This window comes from Callorhinus ursinus, unplaced genomic scaffold, assembly GCF_003265705.2.
Source record: "Callorhinus ursinus isolate GAN/ISIS: 27379988/994484 unplaced genomic scaffold, GSC_fseal_2.0 scaffold3, whole genome shotgun sequence".
Lineage (NCBI taxonomy): Eukaryota > Metazoa > Chordata > Mammalia > Carnivora > Otariidae > Callorhinus > Callorhinus ursinus.
This window is the reverse complement of record NW_027397065.1, coordinates 24,473,572-24,493,872: the sequence shown is the minus strand read 5'-3', so window position 1 is coordinate 24,493,872 and position 20,301 is coordinate 24,473,572. Positions and strand designations below refer to the sequence as shown.

General features: G+C 37.5%; 1 long non-coding RNA gene across 1 annotated transcript in view; it reads right to left on the bottom strand.

Annotated features, from left to right (window-relative positions):
* LOC141371800 (uncharacterized) overlaps positions 1-20,301 on the bottom strand; it is a 69,171-nt gene that overhangs the window by 38,030 nt on the left and 10,840 nt on the right. Inside the window, exon 5 of the long non-coding RNA XR_012377034.1 lies at positions 18,683-18,738. This is a non-coding gene — a long non-coding RNA (uncharacterized lncRNA). The remainder of the gene's footprint in view (positions 1-18,682; positions 18,739-20,301) is intronic.

Below are 20,301 nucleotides of genomic sequence, written 5' to 3'. Positions count from 1 at the left end.
ATAGTAAACATAACTAAAACTAGTATTTATTGAGAACCAATTATTGGCCAAGTACTGAATGGATCTCCCCACCACCCATGTACGTTATCTTAACCTTTAAGGTGATCAATAAGGTGGATATTTTACAAGTTAGATATTTCCCACTCCCTTTTTGCAGACAAGGACAGTGAATTTCATAGAGCTTAAATAATTGCTAAAGGTCACTGGGCTAATAAGTAATGTAAGTAGGATTTAAATTCAGGTTGTCTGATCCCAAAGTCCAAATTCTTTCTCTTCCACCATACTGGTCCAAGAAGAAATCAACCTGTTGCTGATTGTTGGCCTTTTCTACATTTGCTCCCTAGTGTGCCCAGCTATAGAAAGACACATTAAAATCTCAAAAGCAACTGAAATATCAAAATCCTTTCAAGTATACTTTTTATTAATCCCTTTATATATCCTTCTCTCAACCTGAAATCCTTTAAGCAGCAAATAAATTAACGACTATAAGTAATAAAGGCAGTGAATGAGATGAAGTTCATTTCTACTTAGAGAAAGGTTTATTTGGATTATTTGAGGTTATGTTCAGCCCCAAAATAAATGCCATATGAATTAAATAAAAATCAAAGTCATAAAGTATTAAAATGAAATATTAGATACATTTTGAAAATCTGGATTTGGGAGATACCTTTCCAAATAAGAAATAAAATCCAGAAACTAAGAAGGAAAATAACTGACAGATATGATGACATAATCTTTTAATTCCATCTGTGCTAAAATTTTTCAAGAACTCCAAAAACCCTTCGCAAGCAGCAGAACTGGGGGAAATATTTGTGACACTTGTAACAAAGAGTTAATCTTCTTAATTGGCCATTCTCAGCATTATTCCCTAATGGTTCTTAGAATGCATTTTAAACTGAGGAACTTGTGCTGCAGGGAACTTTGTCTCCCAGGCCACCTTTCCTCTGGCTAAGTTCTTGGGTCTGTCCTCATCCAGAGTTCCTAGTATCCTGAAGAAATTTAATCAACCTTGGGTTGACATTCTGGCTCTGCCATTTACAAACTACATGGCCCCAGACACGTCATATAACCTCTCCAAATCTCAGTTTAATGGCCCAAAGGGGATAACAACATTACTCAGCTCATAGCATTTTTGTGAAAATTACTTAGCTTGATGTTGGTTTATTTAAGTGTTCAATAAATGGTAGCCATTGTTCACTGCTATATCCTCAGTGCAAGAACAACATATGGCACATACAGACACTCAATTAGAATTTGTTGAATAACTTCTACAAATCAATAAGAAAAAGATACCCCGTGGAAAAATAAGCAAATGATATGGTAGGAAATAAGAGAAAAATGCAAATGTTTGCACAAACATGGAAAGAAGCTCTATCTTAATAGTAAAAATGCAAATTAAAACAATAATAAATTATCATTTTTTTAACCTTCTACTTTAAATGGCTGATCATAGCCAGTGCAGGCAAGGTCATGGGAAGATCTTCCTACATGTGGTTGATGGAGTAGAAATTAGTAAAATAGCCCTAGAAAAATACTGGCAATAGTTTTTAAAATCTAAATGTACACAGGTGGCAATACCGCTTCTCAGATATAACCTATAGGAAATAATACATGTGTTTGGAAAGATACATATTTAAGGTTGTCTGTTGCACATTGTTTGAAATGGAAAAAAAATTAGAAATAACCTAAATGTCCATCGATTGATAACTATTTAAAAAATAGTGATACATCCATGTAACTGACTAGATCTAAAAGAAGTTCATGATATATATATATCATGATATATATATATACACACACAATATATATACATATATCATATTATATATGATAAATATATATATGATAAACATGTGATATATATATGTTTATCATATATATATATGGGATATATGTTTAAAGAGAAAGCAAAATTTTTTTTTTAATTTTTTGACAGAGGGAGAGACAGCGAGAGAGGGAACACATGCAGGGGGAGTGGGAGAGGGAGAAGCAGGCTTCCTGCTGAGCAGGAAGCCCGATGTGGGGCTCGATCCCAGGACCCTGGGATCGTGACCTGAGCCAAAGGCAGACGCTTAATGACTGAGCCACCCAGGCACCCCAAAGAGAAAGCAAATTAAGGATCACCATACTAATAATATTTGTTGAACACTTATGTGTTAGGCAGTGCAGTAAGCAACCTACTTGAATTATCTTATTTAATTCTCAGCACATAGACAGCCTCTATGGACTTTAGTTTCTTCAGATGTGAAAGAAGGAGATAGAACCAAATAAGATCTACCATCCTTCCCATCCTAGTTCTAAAATGCTACCTCTACTGAAATACTATTTTGAGAGCCATCTAGCCCTGAACAAGGCCGAGCATGATGATGCCTCTAGGAGATGGACATCAAATTGTTCTCTATTCAGTGGTTTCTGCCATGGAGAATTCTGTAGTACATGATTCTGCCTCCTGGAAGATATTTACAAACTTGTTCTCAAATGCTAAATGAAATGAGGCCACTGCTAATTGGTAAAGAATGACTTTCTTACATTAATGTGAACTGGCTTCTCTTGAAGCCCACCTTACAAAACAAAGTGAGCTCAGGTGTCCTAACTGTGGATACCAACCACATGCTCTCCTGAGTGTCCTGGGTAGGAGCAACTCTCTTCACCATCACCCTACTTGCAGAGATTTGCCTCTCAGTATTCCTGGGACTGGCATGTTGGCATCAGCTCTCACACTGGCAGCTGGGCAATGGAGAATGAGAGAAGTGTGAAGGGCAATTGCATGCACCTGGCAGATCTTCACTTTTGGTCAACTCACTATCCATACCAGGAAGTGAAAAAATTGAATGCCCTTATGTTTGTCCTGTGGAGAAAGGGCAATTTTGAATTGTGAACATGTGTAGAACAGTGTGGGAATATAGGAAAGTGAGTAGTAAATTCAAGATTTTGACCAAATATTCACATTTCTAGAAAAATTTTATTAACATATTTTGTGGAAACTCATCAAAAAGGTTATTTTTACAACTGCCCTAATTTTACCTTTTTCTTTCTTTTTTTTTTCTTTCTTTTTTCTTTCTAAGCAACAGAGGTATATTCTGTCCCTGGATTAGTGTCTGATAAAAATAATGTATTTTTCAATAGGTACAAATTCAAAGTACAAAATAAGCTCAGTTTTGCCTATTTAGAGAGACCTTTTATCAAGTAAAAATACTCAATCGGGTAATCATGTCCCAAACATTGTCTCCTTAGTCATGTAATCTGTTGGGATTTATTTGGATACCATTAGTAGCACTGGTGTGAAAATGGCCATCAGAGAGACTAGAAGAACTGGAATCACCTATTCCAAGAAAGGGTAAAAGCCCACTGCCAGCATGTGTCAGGCAACTGGAGTGTTAATTTGGAAATTGATAATTGCTTGTCCCCAATATTAACAGAGAGAAGTGTACCCTCTGACATGGACTACAGTAAACCCCTCCAAAAGTGGTGTTAGGTAATTAAAAGTTAAGAAGAAGGGGAGGGAGGATAGATTACAAGTCTGTTTTACTCTGCGGGGAAATCTTAACTTTTAGCTACAGATCATTTCTACCAACCCTGACTCTCACAGCAGTTTTAATGTGCAAATACTGTATTGATAACCAGGTGTCTACATTTTGCCTAAGGCTGGTTGCTGTCTTTTGAGTTGAAAGCTAAATACAAGCCAATAAAATCAAAATAAACTAACACTATTCCTGATAGGTTTCTTTCCAAGAGTAATAGAGTATAAAAGAAATCTATAATGGACTGGCCAGGCTTAAGGCCCACCTCTTCCTCTTGTAAAATATTAGTGCAGATTGAATATTTATCTAATTCATTATATCTCTGTATTCAACAAACTGACTATCAGGTAAGAGATGTAAACATGTAGCTTTAAAATGAGACAGAAGCTCTGTTGGCCTCATCTACCTCTAACAGTGGCTACATGACATGACCTTTGGCTACAACAAAGGCAGAGTTTGTTGCTACTTTGAACTCATAGCCAACGGTCTATTTCATACCTCATCACCCAATACTAGTCTCACTGAAGAGGATAAAATACCGTATACTCCATTTGTGTGCCCCTCTGTACCGTAGGTCAGAGGCAGGGCTATCTCGTGCTTCCTGGCTGTCTATTCCTCAAACTTAACAAATCCCAAGAATAGAAAGGAGTGGATGCAGGGCCAGAGGAAAAGCTGGATGACACACATGAACTATTTCAAGTAAAATTTGTCTTTAGAGGTGATGTGTCTCCTTTAATTCTTATTCCTTCGAGTGAATTCCTTCCCATGAAGCTTCTGTTCTTCACCTATTCTCAGTGATGTTCTTCCCATGAGGCACCTCTATTACTTCTGAGAAATCCACTTGCCTCCTGGGCATGGCTGAATCCTCCAGGTGTACCTGGTCCGACCTCTTACACTGGGATCTCAGACAAATAGTAAGAACCATTTCCTATTCTTGAATTATGAAAAGGAGAATAATTGAAGGAGATACCAGCAACTCCTCGTTTCTTTTTGAAAAGGCTATATTTCTTTTTTTAAGATTTATGTATTTATTTGCGGGGGGGTGTGGGCAGAAGGAGAAGAGAATATCAAGCAGACTCTGCACTGAGCATAGAGCCCGACACAGGGCTCCTTGCGGGGCTCTATCTCGCAACCCTGAGATCACAACCTGAGCTGAAACCAGGAGTCAGAAACTTACCGACTACACTACCCAGACTCCCTGAAAAGGCTAAATTTCTAATGGAAAAATTAGTGCCTCTCTTAGCCAACTTGCCGAAATGTTTTGGGTCTGCTGAAGAACTATTACACCTGCTCTTATTTCTCTAGATAGAAGGATTCATTACTCTTTTATTTTCCTCCTTCCATTTCAAACATAGATTCTTTCAGAGATGCTAAGAAGGCTGATCTGTTACATCCACCAATGCTATCAACCGTGGGTCCTTTTTAGAGTGGAAAGGAAAGATAAAACCATCCTTTTGTCAGAAAGAGAGACCCAGGAGAGAAGAGGAAAAAAAAAAATCTCCAATGACTATTTTCTGAACTTAAGCTTTTATTTATTTATGTTGCATCACCAAATGATTTCAGTTTGAGGTAGTATTTTTTTTTTATTTGTTTGTATTTGTTACAACCTTTTAAAGCAGAATGTGACTTGAGCACTACATTTCCACTCACAGAACTTGCTGAGTTACTTCTCGAACAGCTTTACAACGTGCCTAAATAGGCTTAGAATTTCGCTACTCTAAACAACGCTCTTCTTTGGAAAATAAGCCCTATACATAGTTACTCCCACCCAGTTGGTTCAGTTTAACTACTAGTTTCTAGAGGCCTGGTACATGCAGTTGATAACTACAGGGGATAAAAGATTTAAAAAGTAGATCCTAGATGGTGAGAGTCCTTTTAACCAATAGTTCTCTTTTAAATATCAAATTGTAGCTCAGAACACTTCAGTGACAAAAAAAATTCGGTCTTACTAAGGAATCCACTTGGTAGCTAAACACTTTAGAGCACACGGTTAACGTTAGGTTACATACACCTTACAACAAATGTTACCTTGTCCAGTTACAATAAACCAGCATGGAACTAGGGAAGAAAAACTAGCTGGGCTTTAGTTCCTACACGTCACAGTAGCACACTCCGAAAAAGAAAGAAATCTTATCTTCCCCTTAAGTAGTTACTGTCATGCCATACAGATTCTTAAAATGTTAACAAAAATAGAGAAAAACATCCTTGAAAATGTATTATCAGAGGGAATGAAGATAAAGTATCGAATACATGTACAAGTATTTTAATGCAGAAAAGATTTAATATTTGACATTTGAAATTATGCTGATTGGCTAGCATGTTTTAAAACATCAAATAAGATAAGCATCAGTGTTTGACAAATTTTTACACAAAATATATTGTAAAAAGCCAGTGAAAGGGAAAGTGTCAACAAATTTCTTTATAAAATTTTAAAAGACAAATGCACAGAATTACAGTAGGTGTATTAACTCCCTGTAGAATTTAAAGAGACTTTTGTGGTTTATAATCCTTTTAAGATTCAATCTGGAAAATTGCTTTGGAACAATGAAAACATGAAATCAAATCATAAAGCAGACTAATGGATAAAGACTGTAACACAAATGGACGTATTTTATCCTGCCTGTTCAAAATGAGAGTACATTTCTACTCCTTTTATAAGCACGAAGAAGGGCCTACGTTAACATACCATACAATAGTCACTATTTCCTTTGCAAAATTTTTAAGTTATTTTTAAACTCTAATCTGATTGTATTTTTGTCTTTTCGCTATTGCTTACTGGTTCAAGTCTTGTATACACACACACACACACACCATAAAAATAATAAAAATCATATAGATATTGATGGGCATAAAGCCATGGGTGTTACAAAGCAGCTGTTTGCAAGGACTAGATCATATGTAGGACATTTAGGGCATAGATTTTTACAATGAAATTACCATCTTTGAGCTTGAATCTGCTGATAATCAGTGCCTGCCAGACACAGACTAGATAAAGCAAGACCAGAAACCACATCTTCTCATTGAGTTTTATTCATTCACCGTTTCTGTGCAGCTTTTCAGAACACATTGAAATTCTCTGCTGTAGTCACCATGTGATTGGGTTTTAATGTATGGCAGCGTATCCCAAGGGCAAATCAAATTATGCTACCTGAACCCTTTATCTGTAAGCAGCAATACAACAGGGTGATGTAAAATAGAAGACAGATTTATTTAGACATAAACAATGTAAAAAATATTATTCGATACAAGAAACATAAAATCCAATATCCCAATAAATCTAGCTGGCAAGCCTTACCTTATTGCTAAATGATTGCACAAAAGAACAAACTTTCTTTAATGTTTCCAGGTTGACAAATGCAATATGTTCTGTCTACAGCCTCCTAACTTTGTCAGGAGCTATAAAGTCCTTCTCTCTTGGGTGCCAAAATTTCCACGGAGGTTCACAGGATTTCAGAGTCTATCCTGTTGTAGCTTATTGAGGCCCTGGCCTTACATTTGTCCCGTGATATTTGTATGAAAACAGCGGGCACTATTGGAGTAGTATTATAGAGTTGCTTATATTTTACCTTAAAATTATTAATCAGTTATAAAAATTATCTGGTCCATTGCATCTCAGACATTAATGTGCATGCAAATTACCTGAGGATCTTGTTAAAAAGCAGACTCAGAGTCAGTTATTCTGGGTGAGGCCTGGGATTCTTTGTTTTGAACTAGTTCCCAGGTATAGCCAATGCTGTAAATCGGTGGACCACACTTTGTGTTGCAAGGATCTATATGGCCTCATTTGCGGAAGAGAAAAATCTTTCCCAAAGTGGATTTAGAAACTTAAATTTCTACAGATACTTAGGACTGTTGTGTTGGAACATTTATTAAACTCTTACAATGTGCCAGGACAGGCGCAGGCAGTAGGGATACACAGGTAAGGGTGCCACAATCCTGCCCTCATGGTGCTTAGAAAGTCATGGGGAGCCAAGGCAGAGAAGAGAAGGACTTATGCAGAGCTCACGGCTGGAGCCAGAATCCACACTTCCTGAAGTGCAGTCCATGGTCCTGCGGGGCCTTCAGTCTCTTGTCTTCTTTACAGATCTCTCACATCCTCCCTACCTTCTCCCATCATTGCAGGCCTCCTATTTCTTTTCTATTTTTTTTTTTAATGTTATGTTAGTCACCATACATTACATCATTAGTTTTGATGTAGTGTTCCATGATTCATTGTTTGCGTATAACACCCAGTGCTCCACGCGGTACATGCCCTCTTTAATACCCATCACCAGGCTAACCATCCCCCCACCCCCTCCCCTCTAGAACCCTCAGTTTGTTTCTCAGAGTCCATAGTCTCTCATGGTTCGTCTCCCCCTCCGATTCCCCCCCACTTCATTCTTCCCTTCTTACTATCTTCCTCTTTTTTTTTTTTTAACATATAATGTATTATTTGTTTCAGAGGTACAGGTCTGTGATTCAACAGTCTTACACAATTCACAGAGGTATGTGCTATGGTGAGTGCTGGACTCCTATTCCCTTCAGACTCTGGTAACCCTTCCATTAGAGAGGCCTAGTCAACAATGACTAATTGTTCCCTGATAAGGGATGTGAATATTATCCTGTAAGTAATGCGGCATCCTTGAAGGAAAATGGCATAGAGGAGCTAGAGTTTTGTCTGTACTAACTATTGTATCAGCAGCACTTAGGACAGTGTCTGAGAGGAAGAATTCAGTAAGCATTTTTTGAGTGAAGGAATGAAGGAGTGAATGAAATGCAAATGAGTTCATTTGCATTTTGGAAATGCTAACTACTTGAAGTGAGGGGAATGGATCAGGTGAGAACAACTCTTCTTTGTGAGAGTTGGAATGGGTTGACTGCCTCTTCTGTGGCCCTGCACCAAGCCCTGAGGTTGGCATTGTCATCTGATCTCATGAAATCCTTCCAATAATCAGCAGCAGCTACAAACCACTTATGTCTCCTTTTGAACCCAAAGCTCTCTGACCCCAGAACTTCTGTTTTTTTAGTCACTACTACTTCAAAAACATGTTTACATATATGATACTTCTACAGTGCTGGGCAAAACAAATGCATATTAGGTGTAAATGTAAAATGGCAACAGGAAGTGTGGCAAAATGATTAAGCACTCAAGCTTAGGAGTCAAACAGATCTGGTTTCAAATTCTGCATCTGTCACTTAATAGAGAACTTGGACAAGTTAATTAACCTCTCAGAGTCAGATTCCTCTTCTGTAAATGGCAATAACAACTACTTCACAGAACTGTGTGAGAGAAAAAGTAATGTAATGTACAAAAAGAGTTTAGTAGAGTATTTAGCACATAACCACTGTTCAATACATGGAAATCGTATTATTTATTGTTATTGTTGTTAATAAATGTACTTGAATTTTACTTGGAAAGATATAAACTGAAGAATAAAGGAAAATTATTTTCAGCAAGGATGTTGTAAATAAGCTAGAAATTTCTCAGAATAAAATTCTGGACAATTTATTCCTGATGGCTTAATTATAGCCCTGCCTAAAATTGCTTTCTAGGCCCACAATTCATTGTTTTCTCAGCTAAGTAAAGAGGGCAATCATAATACTGACCTACTTCATAAATGTAAGGCATGCCAAACCCGATTATCTAAAAGAGTTTGGAAAATGCAATGTAACATATACATTCTAATAATTATCTTTTCCTCTAAGGTCCAATCCAAAACTACTCTGGTAAGGCACCAACTGAACAGTCTTTATCAGACACTTGTCAATCCGGTACAGTGGAAATGCCCCCAAATGGTGTAAGAATACATTTTGGGGAGTTTCCATGGCAACCTATAGACCACTTTAGAATGCCTTAAGTCTGAAAAACTCACTTCTGTTGCAGTCAAAATAATCAATGACAATATCAGACCAACTTGAAGTATAGTTCAAAGAAATTTCCATTTTTATTGAGAACATACTTTATATAATAATTTTTCCTCATAGTGTGCCTTTTTACCTTATGCGAAAACACAAATAACCTGCTCCATCTCATAACTATCTCACCATTTACACCTAACCATATCTCATATGTAAATATTTGTCTCTTAAACATCTCTTTTCTCTGAAATATTTTCTTAAAGATACCTGCCAGACCAACAATACTGTTAAATTTCTCTATTTTCGATGCAAGACCAAATGAAACTCTGGCTTAGAATTCTAACATTTGCAAGAAACACTGGATGATCATTTGATGAGAACTGCATAATATTTTCTTTGAACTCGATTTTCAGTTAACCTGATTGATAACTTCTACTCAGAGTTCTAGTTATATAGAAAGAAATCTAGGACAATAAAATATTTAACATATTAACAATACATTTTCCTAGCTGAGTAGAAGGTACAGTTAAGTTCTGATTAATCACATGACAAATAGGAAGACTATACACCACAATGAGTGCCAGCAGTCTAAGGCCTCAAATAAAAAGGAATAATTACATTCAGACCACTGTTTAACTTCCAGAAAAATCTTTCCACCATTCAGTGAATAATGCCTTTAGAACACATCTCAGTTGCACATCTCAGCTCACATTGGACAAAAAGCCTTTGTGGGCTACTTTAAGTGTATTGGCCTGTAGTTTGTGTATCAACTTCATACCTTCCCTTGTGCCCCTGGAAAATCCATCAGAAATAGTTGAAAGAGCTTTCTCTCTCTTCTTACCCTTCTTTAAAAAAAAAAAGAAAAAGACCTACAAGATTTGGAAACTGTGAGAATTTTTGTGGTATTTATATAACAAGTTGAAAAAAATATTTACCAGAATTCCAGAAAAAATGCTTTTTCTAAGGCAATTGAGGCAAGGAAGTAGACAATATTTTGGTATCACTTGGGACCTTTTGGTTGTAGCTCTAGTGATTTAGGTAGAAAAAAAATAAGTGGCATAGGTGAAAGAACTGAAGGAAAGGCTTTAGAAAGAAAATAAGCAGTTTCTTGGGGGTGCAACTGTGTGGATGAATCAGCTCCAGGTGATTCAAATCCTGGGATAGAACAGCTGATTAGCCAGCTTAGGTCCTAAGGCCCTTCTACCAGGGACTCCAGGGCACCTTGATTGACAGTTTGCCCAAAATGGCATGCAATGGGTATGAGAAGGAAAATCTAGGCACTACTAACAAAAGAAGGGGGTATTGAGAATAAGCCAAAACAGGTCTGAAGGATTCTACAACTAACCTGGGGGCTCCGTGCTGGACAGAGAGTATCACATGGCAGTAGCACAGGCTTTGAAAAGGCAGCCAATGACAACTAGAAGAAAGGCTGAGAAAGCAGAAGCAACCCAGGGGTCCAGACAGATGGCACTAAAATGCTGTGGGGTGTACAAAGTGATCCTTTCCTGCGATCCCACAGATCTTCAGGGAAACTCCAAAAATCATGATAGTGAGTTTGCATTTCTTTTGGAAGTCGGAGGACGGTTCTATGAGGGTTTGGTACAGAGAGCAGAATGTAAACATCTAAGGAAGATTCAACAGGGAAACCCACAGGATCCCTGGAGAAATACAGTTGGGACTGTACCGAGACTGTGAGTATGATGGATAGGTGATAAGATGGATTACAATCACCTTGCAGTGACAATGAGGAACAGCCTTTATTTGGGGAGAGGTCCATATGATTCTTTGTGCTTATCTTTGCCACTGTTTCCAAGTGGGAAGAGGTCCTGAGCCATCCAAGTAGGTGCAGATTCAGAACCAACTATCCAGGTAGGAACACATAGGAACGGTAATATTTAAATTAGCATCAAGGACACCCTTGAAAGGAACACATAGGCAATATTTGACTTTAGAGATAAGGAAAGGAAGGGATTCTCTTGAGTTTTGCTTTAGTAGTAGTGTGTAAGTTTTGAATGGATGTTATGAGTAGAAAACTCTACCTTTGTGAGCACAAGTTGATGGGAACCCTTTTACCTGCCCCTTGTCCAACCATCACCATCCTGCCCCATTCACCCCCAGTTATAAGAATGTGGTAGCTGCCTTGAGTCATTCTACTCTAAACAAAATTCTGTTTATCTCCATCGTATTCATATGAAATATATGATATCTCTTTTATTTAGTACTTGGGAACTAGACAAAATATCTGTCGTAGGGATTATCTGCTTATCCAACATACATGGAATACATTACTGAAATGGGTTGCTGAGTGAACATATCAGCTCTCCATTTCTGAAAACTATAGGTAGACAACTTTCTACTCTGACAAGTTTTGGGTGCTAAGGCCCAACCTTTTGGATGGAGGATACCTTCACTATTTGCTTTATTTTATTACACCTGATCATCTTGCTAAGGGTATATTAAAGCACATCACTTTAAAGTTAGTTAAACTATGTGTGGGTATTTAAAAATGCCCTTTCTGATTCTCTGAATTAAGTGTAGGATGTCCCCAAAATACATGAAAATTCCAGATTTAGGGACATTCACTTGGATGAACCAAAAAATTACACTAGGCTCTTTTTAGTTCTTTCATTCTATGAAATCTGAGTGCCACCATCTATTTGTTTAGAGGTGTATTAGTCTTGGCATTTAGAAAACAAAGGTTGAATATTTATATTGGCTATATGAAATGAAGAGAATAACATTCTGATTGGTCACTAGAACAGTGACAAGATCTTTTGAAACTTTCCTTAAGCACCATTTTTAGTGGTCTAATGCTCTAGTTCTCATTCAGTCATGAATCATCCACCATGGATGGGACAAGTTTTTCAGAGCTAAGAACCTAGGGACAAGTTTTTCAGAGCTAAGAACCATTGAATGGTGTCTGATTATAACAAAACTCTTCTCTTTATTTAAAAAAATTATCTTTTGAAAGCATGTTAACCCTATCTTTATATGAATCCTGCAGTGATATACAAAAGTTGTTTCATATTTTCAAAAACACTGAAACTTTCTGGATACTAAACTTGCTGGGTCTGTCCTAATAATAAAACATAAACCATCTCTGTATTGGAACTGTGGCCTATCCAGGAAGACAATACTATTTTCTAATGAGCTCTTGAAAGCCCAAGTGAATTGTTCATAAAAGCAGCGAGGCTTGGAAAAGGATGTGTTCCACCTCTTGTTATTGCAAATCTATTCCACTTAGATTTACCTCCATTGAGACTAGACTGATTCTTAATCTAACTAGGAAGTGGTCCAGGGTTGGACCAATTTATGTGCTGTCACAAACGGACTAATAGTTTGGCATGCCTTCAGATCTATATTTCTTAAATATTATTTTATTTGAGTTGAGGGGGTAGAAAAGGAGCGGGGGCAGCCTCAGTCCTTCCTCTATTTCTTTAGGCAATTCAACTCCAGCCCAAACTGGCATCCCCCACTAAGCAGAGGGATACCCACCTAGGTTTTTAAGTCACCATCTGCTATTACTCATGCATACTTCTCGATATAGCTTTGATAGTAAAAAAAAGTAGAGCCCAATATGATACAAAGAGAAAACAGTGTAATTCTTTTCCTCACTGTCCCTTAAATCCTTCCTGTGGGCTAGTTCCTTCCTTGCCAATGGATGAAATCTTAGCATTTATGTTCACTTGTAGATAATGTTTTTTAAAAGTCCTCCAGGGACTTCTAGGCAAAGCACAATATCAGTAATTAAAATTTCCTTCCAGGGGCACCTGGGTGGCTCTGTTGGTTAAGCGTCTGCCTTTGGCTTAGGTCATGATCCTGGGGTCCTGGGATTGAGCCCCACTGAGCAGGGAGCCTGCTTCTCCCTCTTCCTGCCCCCACCCCTCCCCCACCCCCACTCATGCTCTCTCCTGCTATCTCTCTCTCTCTCAAGTAGATAAATAAAATCTTTAAAAAAGAAACGTCCTTCCAATATAGTAGTCCCACTGTTGGGGTTGCACCCATCCTCCAGTCTGTCTTTTAAGGCATAATCCAAAGCAGCCACTTCTAATGCAGCCTTCTTTTATCCAACATATCAAGGCTGACTTGAGAGACAGCTTTACTACAGCACCCTGACAGCCTTGTTCTCTGTGTAGGCCACATAGCAAGGCTTGACCAGTCTGATTCAAGACTTGGCTAAATGCCCTGTTATTCCTCCCAGAGCAAGGGGGAGATAAGCAGCCTTGTGAAGAGCTGCCCAATGCAGTTTCTCATCTGCCTTCCTGTCTTGTGAGAGACTGCCACAAGACCACAAGACCGTTTCTCATCCACCTTCCTAATTTCTGCTGAGTGCAGGGCTTTCCACCCACTTCTCCCCTTCCTCCTTTTGGTACAGATGTAGGCTTCTGTGTAAGTCTGTAAAACTTCTTGGCTATAGTTTAGAGTTGGCTTCTTAGCAGCAGACTGGCTACTACTCTTACCACTCCTCATATTTGGTGTCATCTCCACCCCTGTCCTGTGGGAGAGAGACATGGGGAGCTGACATCATGGTGACCTTGCTTTTGCCATGTAGTAAGAATCTACCTGAATCCATTTGGGCTCACTGTCACATTGCCAGTCAAATCTCTGGAAATGTAGCAAGCCTACCTAGCAGTTTCCATAATGATCCTGTGACTCTTACCCACCTGCTGCTGCTTAGAGAATGTTTAACCACTTGACAGCAGCAAACCAGCTATAATCTTTCATCTTTACACTCTTCCAGTCTGTTCGCTACAAACCTCAGGAATGTAAGTCAAATTTTCTAAGTAGTTTTCCTGAAGCTCCTCTTCCTCGAGGTAGATGTAAGCACACCCTACCACTACCAACACTGCCACTGATGGGATAGCCATAATATTCCAACAACTTCCTCCAAAATATCCCCTCTTATCCAACATCTTCAACTCAAACCTGTTTATATGCTCAGATGTTTGCCTGAGCCTGCAAAATTGATCAACCTTCTTTGCATGCTGGCTTAGCATTTCATTTTGGAATGTAAGCACAACAGGACACCTATAACGTATTATGTTATCCTCAGCTTTTGAGGTGTAGGCTTAAATGAAGACAGAAAGAGTTCTAAGCAAACTCTTTGGCTGGTTTAACATCAACCCTATATAACACACTCAAACTATTTCTTCTACTAAATTCTAAAAGAAATTCTGGTTAAAAACCACATCATGTTTACCCATTTTGTTACATTATTAGTGACGCTCCATCACTCTTTACAGATTGCAACTGTTGGTAATGTCCTAACTGGCCACTATTTAATCCAGCTCTGATGCCAACCATGAAAAGGCTAAATTCCAGGAGCCACGTTTTGTTCTAGGCCACCAATCAGGCAGATTTAATTTAGAGACTGCTTAATGTCTAGTGTTCACTTCTCAGTTGCCTGTGAAGGCAAGAGTTAACTTCTGAGCACATTAATTTCAATCACAAAGTTGTTGCATTTATAACCCTCTTGCTTGTCTTGATTAAATAACTGAAAGGCCCAGAAATTGCACCGAACTTTTTAAAAGCTTGAAGCCCTGAGAGTTTTCATATACCTTCTTTGTCTCTACATAAATGCAGCTGCAGCCATGTCTCTGAAGTATGGTTGGCCCTGGGAAAAATTGTGAAATAGCTGCTTTGATATCAGCACTTCTCGTGCCCCCTTTTGTTGCCTTCTTCTCCTCAGGAGCACCTAATGCTCTTACATTTTCACAAAGACATACCCTCTCGGGGCTGGGCCCTGAGTCAGAACCACACTCGCTCCCTTTCCTACTAAAACTCATCAGTTATGCCCCTCATTTATCCCGACAGGGATCTGTCCTGATCTTATAATGAAGGTTTTTGGCTTTCCTTGCTTAGTTTCCTCTCTTCTCATACCCAACGAGGAAATTTTTGCTTTTCCATATCAATTCTTCTAGATTTTTATAATACAGCAAAAGAGACAGAGGAGTGGGACAGGAGATAAGAAATTAATAAATTTATCCTCAGATAGTAATACCTCATAATAACAATATGTTATTCACTCCCAGTGTATTCAAAGAAATTAGACCCTAATGGTAAAAATTTCTGACATCACAGCAACGTGGAAGAAGTGCAACCTGAATCTAGGAGCCTTCATATTAAACCAAGAAAAGCATATTTGTACCAAACTTATTCTTCCACTTAAAAATCTGGCTTTGCTGAAAAGCTCTGTTGGAAGACCTTTCTGTTAGCCTTTTAACTTATTTGACAAAGCATATACTTGTGTATAGTATTAACTTAAAATAAAAAGAGATACCAGTTGCTGAGCACCTATGAATTAGTAGGTACTATACAAGGTATTTAACATACGTTAGCTATGGCAGACTGATAGATGTTTCTCAATGTAGTCTCTCCTTCTTCAGTGGTAATGGATTTTCAGACAAGCACACGGTTTCCCACCTTGAGACTATTTCTCAGCCCAAACTACGTGTACGTAGCCATGTGACTACGTTCTTTTCAAAAGAACTGTGGGCAGAATGACATGTACAACTTCTGTATCACTTGAATAAAAATTTCTTATCCTAAATTACCTCTCTCTCCCCCTTTTTCTACTGGATGGAATGCTGATGTGTCCATAAACTAGCTAGGCCATGCATATTCAACAAGAACCCAGCTAATGGAAAAGCAACACAATGAAAAGTACCTGGGCTCCTGACTCTCTGTGTGCAGAAATATCTGGTTATTCTGGACTGACTAGACTTTTAGCAGAGATAGAAAAAAACTATCTTGTTTGAACTGCTGTAATTTTTGGTCTCATTCTTACAGAACTTTAGCCTATATTTTAAGTAATATCTAAACATAATTCTGCTTCCAAGTCACAGAGGTCTGTTGTTATCTTTATTTTAAAATAAAGAAATGTCTGTATTATTAACTTTATTTTATAATAAGGAAATTAAAACTAAGAGATTAAATAAAAGTATATTTAAACATGAGTATTAAAGTATAAGATAATACAGTAAAGCAGTGGCTGAACTAGGACAAAGTTTATATTTGGCTTTAAAGTCAGATACTTTCCCATTCTGCCTTACTGTTTATAATTCCTAAATTAATTTGTATATATGACATGACCCAAGTATTTTTTTAAAGATTTTACTTATTTATTTGTCAGAGAGAGAGGGAGCACAAGCAGGGGGAGGGGAGTGGGAGAGGGAGAAGCGGGCTTCCTGATAAGCAAGGAGCCCGATGTAGGGCTCGATCCCAGGACCCTGGGATCATGACCTGAGCCAAAGGCAGACACTTAACTAACTAAGCCACCCAGGTGTCCCTGACCCAATGTATTTTTTTAAAAAAGAAATCAATAGTAAGTTTTGAAGTATCCTAGGTTCTTTTTTATACCAATAAGTCTGCGAAACACACATTAATATAAGGAAAGAACTTACACACAAATGTACTTCAATATTTTAGGTAAGATATGTAATGCCATAGACCATTTGGCTCAGTCTTAGAGTGGTGTTGCTGTAAGACAATGATTCTCAAGCTTTTTGGTCTCGAGGCTCCTTTACACTAAAAACTTATTGAGGGACCCCAGGAATCTTTTGTTTATGTGAGTTATATCTACATTTATTTATCCTGTTCAAAAATAAAACAGAGACATTTTTAAGGGGTGGGAGCTGGGCAAAATGGGTGAAGGGGAGGGGGAGATATAGGCTTCTAGGTATGGAATGAGTAAGTCACAGGAATAAAAGACACAGCATAGGGAATATAGTCAATGATATTGAAATAGCATTGCATGGTGACAGATGGCAGCTACACTTGTGGTGGGCATAGCATAATGTAGAGAGCAGCTGAAATCACTATGTTGTACACCTGAAAATAACGTAATATTGTGTCACCTACACTTACATTTTTAAAAATTATTTGAAAAAATATAGTTTTTTATCATTAAGAATCTCCTCTTAACTTATAAAATACCCCTGAGAAAGATAACCTGTCATCTCACGGCTCAGTATCAATTATCAAGTAATTGAGAGAGGAGAAGAGAGCACTCCTATACCATTAAGACAAATGTCAACCACTTATACTTATGGTTGTCCTTGCCTTCCTTTTTGAGGCAAATGTGTATCAAATAATAATATAAACAGTAATGATCAAAAATGATTATGAATTTATTTAAAATAACAATGATAAACCCATGGCATATTACTATAAATACATATTTTAATTAAAAATAACTGTATTAAAATAGAGTTAAAATTAGTATAATGGTATTGTTTCACATTTTACACATCTCTTTAATGTCTGGTTTAATAAGACATCTGGATTCTCCATTCACCATTGCAGTGTGTTGCTTTGGTTAAAATATACAAAGAAAATCCAGCCTCATACAGATATATGGTTGAAAAAGAAAAAATATTTTAGTAGCCTTTTCAGATGGTTGTGGATATTCTTCTTTGACACCATACCAAAACTCAACAAGTGATAAGTACTTAAGGTGAGTTGCAAGGTGGCATTGGCAACTATATCAATAGTTAAAATCCATTGGTCTGTCTTGCATTTCAATGGGATCTTTAGCCCATGCACGATTCTATAACATCATGTATTGATCATTTGGAAAATATTGCTTCACTGAGTTATGCAGATCTTTCAAATGTTGACATGTCTCATTATCAAATACAAAAACATCACATACATAACAACACCAACAATCTCATTAGGAAAGTCTTTGAATATTGGGTAGCTTTCAAGCTCATAGCATAGATACAAGTTTTCCAAAATGTTAATTTTTATTTGAAACCTTGGGTGTTATCATTGGCAACATACGGTAAATTATTTTCCTTGAAGTGACAGGTTCATCTTATTCATTTTAAAGATCAGATCATTATTCAGACTTGGGTCTGAAAAGTGATAGTTTGTCTGTTAGTTGTTCTTTCAAGTAAAGATAGTGTTCTGTGAAAAACACTGACTAGTTGCTCACAACTCATTGACGGAAGTGCCTTTCCTCAAGACAGCATCATACTTTGGTATGCAGCAGAAGCACTTTATATATGTACTTTTCGTATTGTCACAGAGAATATTAAAATGTATACTCAAGAATTAAGACTTAATAAAATAATAATTTTCACCACTTCATCTAGGATATTATTAAATGAAAATGGCATTTTAATTTTATTTTTATGATGCAAGTGCATGGTTGTGAAGAACAGCAGACTTAGACTAGTACACCTGGCTTGGTACCACTGCTTTGATTCTTGCTAAGTTGCCAGTAGTTTTACCCACTATTGCTTTTGCACATCAGTAGAAATTTCATCATGGTGAAAAAGTCAAGTAATGTCTTTATATTGTTACAAAAATAATCTTACCTCACAGAACCCCCTGAAAGACTCTCAGGGATCCCCAGGGATCTGTGGAATCTCTGCTGTAAACAAACATACAAACAAAATTCAGCAACCAACAGAATTTCAAAATAACTAAAATCCCCTATTTGTGTTTCTCAAGCACAATGAAGTAATCAGATAATTCACAGCAATGCTTCTAAAAGTCATTTTCCCCTCCCATCCAAAGCTCTCATATTGTAGCTACTCGTAGGCTTTTCTCTCCAACGTTCTTAAAAGCTCCCTCCCTAATCACTGTCTTAGGTCTTTTACCTACTTAGTCTCATCTTACTTAGTCTCATCTTAAAGCCTCAAAATAGCTGGTTCCGAAATGTGAGGAAAAAACAGAAACATCATGGGAAAACCATAATCTTCTACCTATTGGAAAGACAATAGAAAAAAACCTGATTGTTTATATGTTATTTGTTGTTGCCACATTTTAAATACCTTTGAGAAGTTGATAGTCATATACTGTGCCAAATATTGATTGTTGTACTCAGTGCGATTTCACCCTCCCAAATTCTTCCCTATATAGTAGGGTCTGGAAGCCTGGAAAATACATTGCTTCAGGTCCCTCACTGTCTTGCTTAGATTCTGCCAGTAAAAGGCATCTTGCACAAAATTTGGAAGGCAGAGCAGAGGACAGCCATTATTCTTCCCCAGCAGTGGCTGGTTTGACAGCAAACATGAAGTCTACATGATGCTTCTGGGTGAACTCTTGTGAATTACTTACCTTGGTACTGGAAGCAGCTGTAATCACCAGTTACTGACTCTGATTCCTGGGTTTCCAAATTTCCTCAAAGCCAGGAGTATGTTTCCATGAACATTAATTGCCCCAGTCTTCCCAATAGCTTTATAAGTTTGTAATTCCCTTTGTATTTAATCATCCCTTCCTCTATAAACTAGAGAGGTAAGTGCTTTCCTGGCAAAATCCTGACTGATAACAGTGTTTGGTTCCAGAATTGATTCCAGGGCACAGAAACTCAAAGATAGGAATCTGGGATGAGTTATCTGACTTCCTTAGATTGGAAAGCAGTTAAGACTTCAATGACAATGAAAAATGGGATACTAGTAGTCCATAGAAAGCAGTAGCAAAATAATTATCTATAGTTTTCTGGAATGAAGTGCTTACTGTAGAAAAGCTTTTGAGAGACTACTAATTATTACAATAGAATTTTAAGAGGAAAAAGGATTGTAAAGACTGTGGTATGGGTTGGCTGCTTCTAAATAAAAGGTTAAGATTTCAAATTCTTAGCTCAAAGCACAATCAGATAACCAGAGAGCTTCTAAGATTGTCCTAAAAATATCTCTTATAGCCATATGGCTAATGTATAATTTTTTTTTATCCTGTAGTTTGCATAATTATAACCCAAATGGAATTCACAAACTTGCCAGGTCTCTTATGTAAAAGTGAGGGCATTGATTAGGAAAGAGCAAAAATTGGAATGAGGACATTTGAGTGGATTCCAGTGACTCTAAGAATCCTGAACTCCTAAATCCCACTGAGCTGCCTCTCTTCCCTGTTTGAGGATATTAACTTTCCCTAACTTAAAGATCCCAATACAATTACTTTTCACAAGGATGCAAATTCTCTTCATGGTCCACCT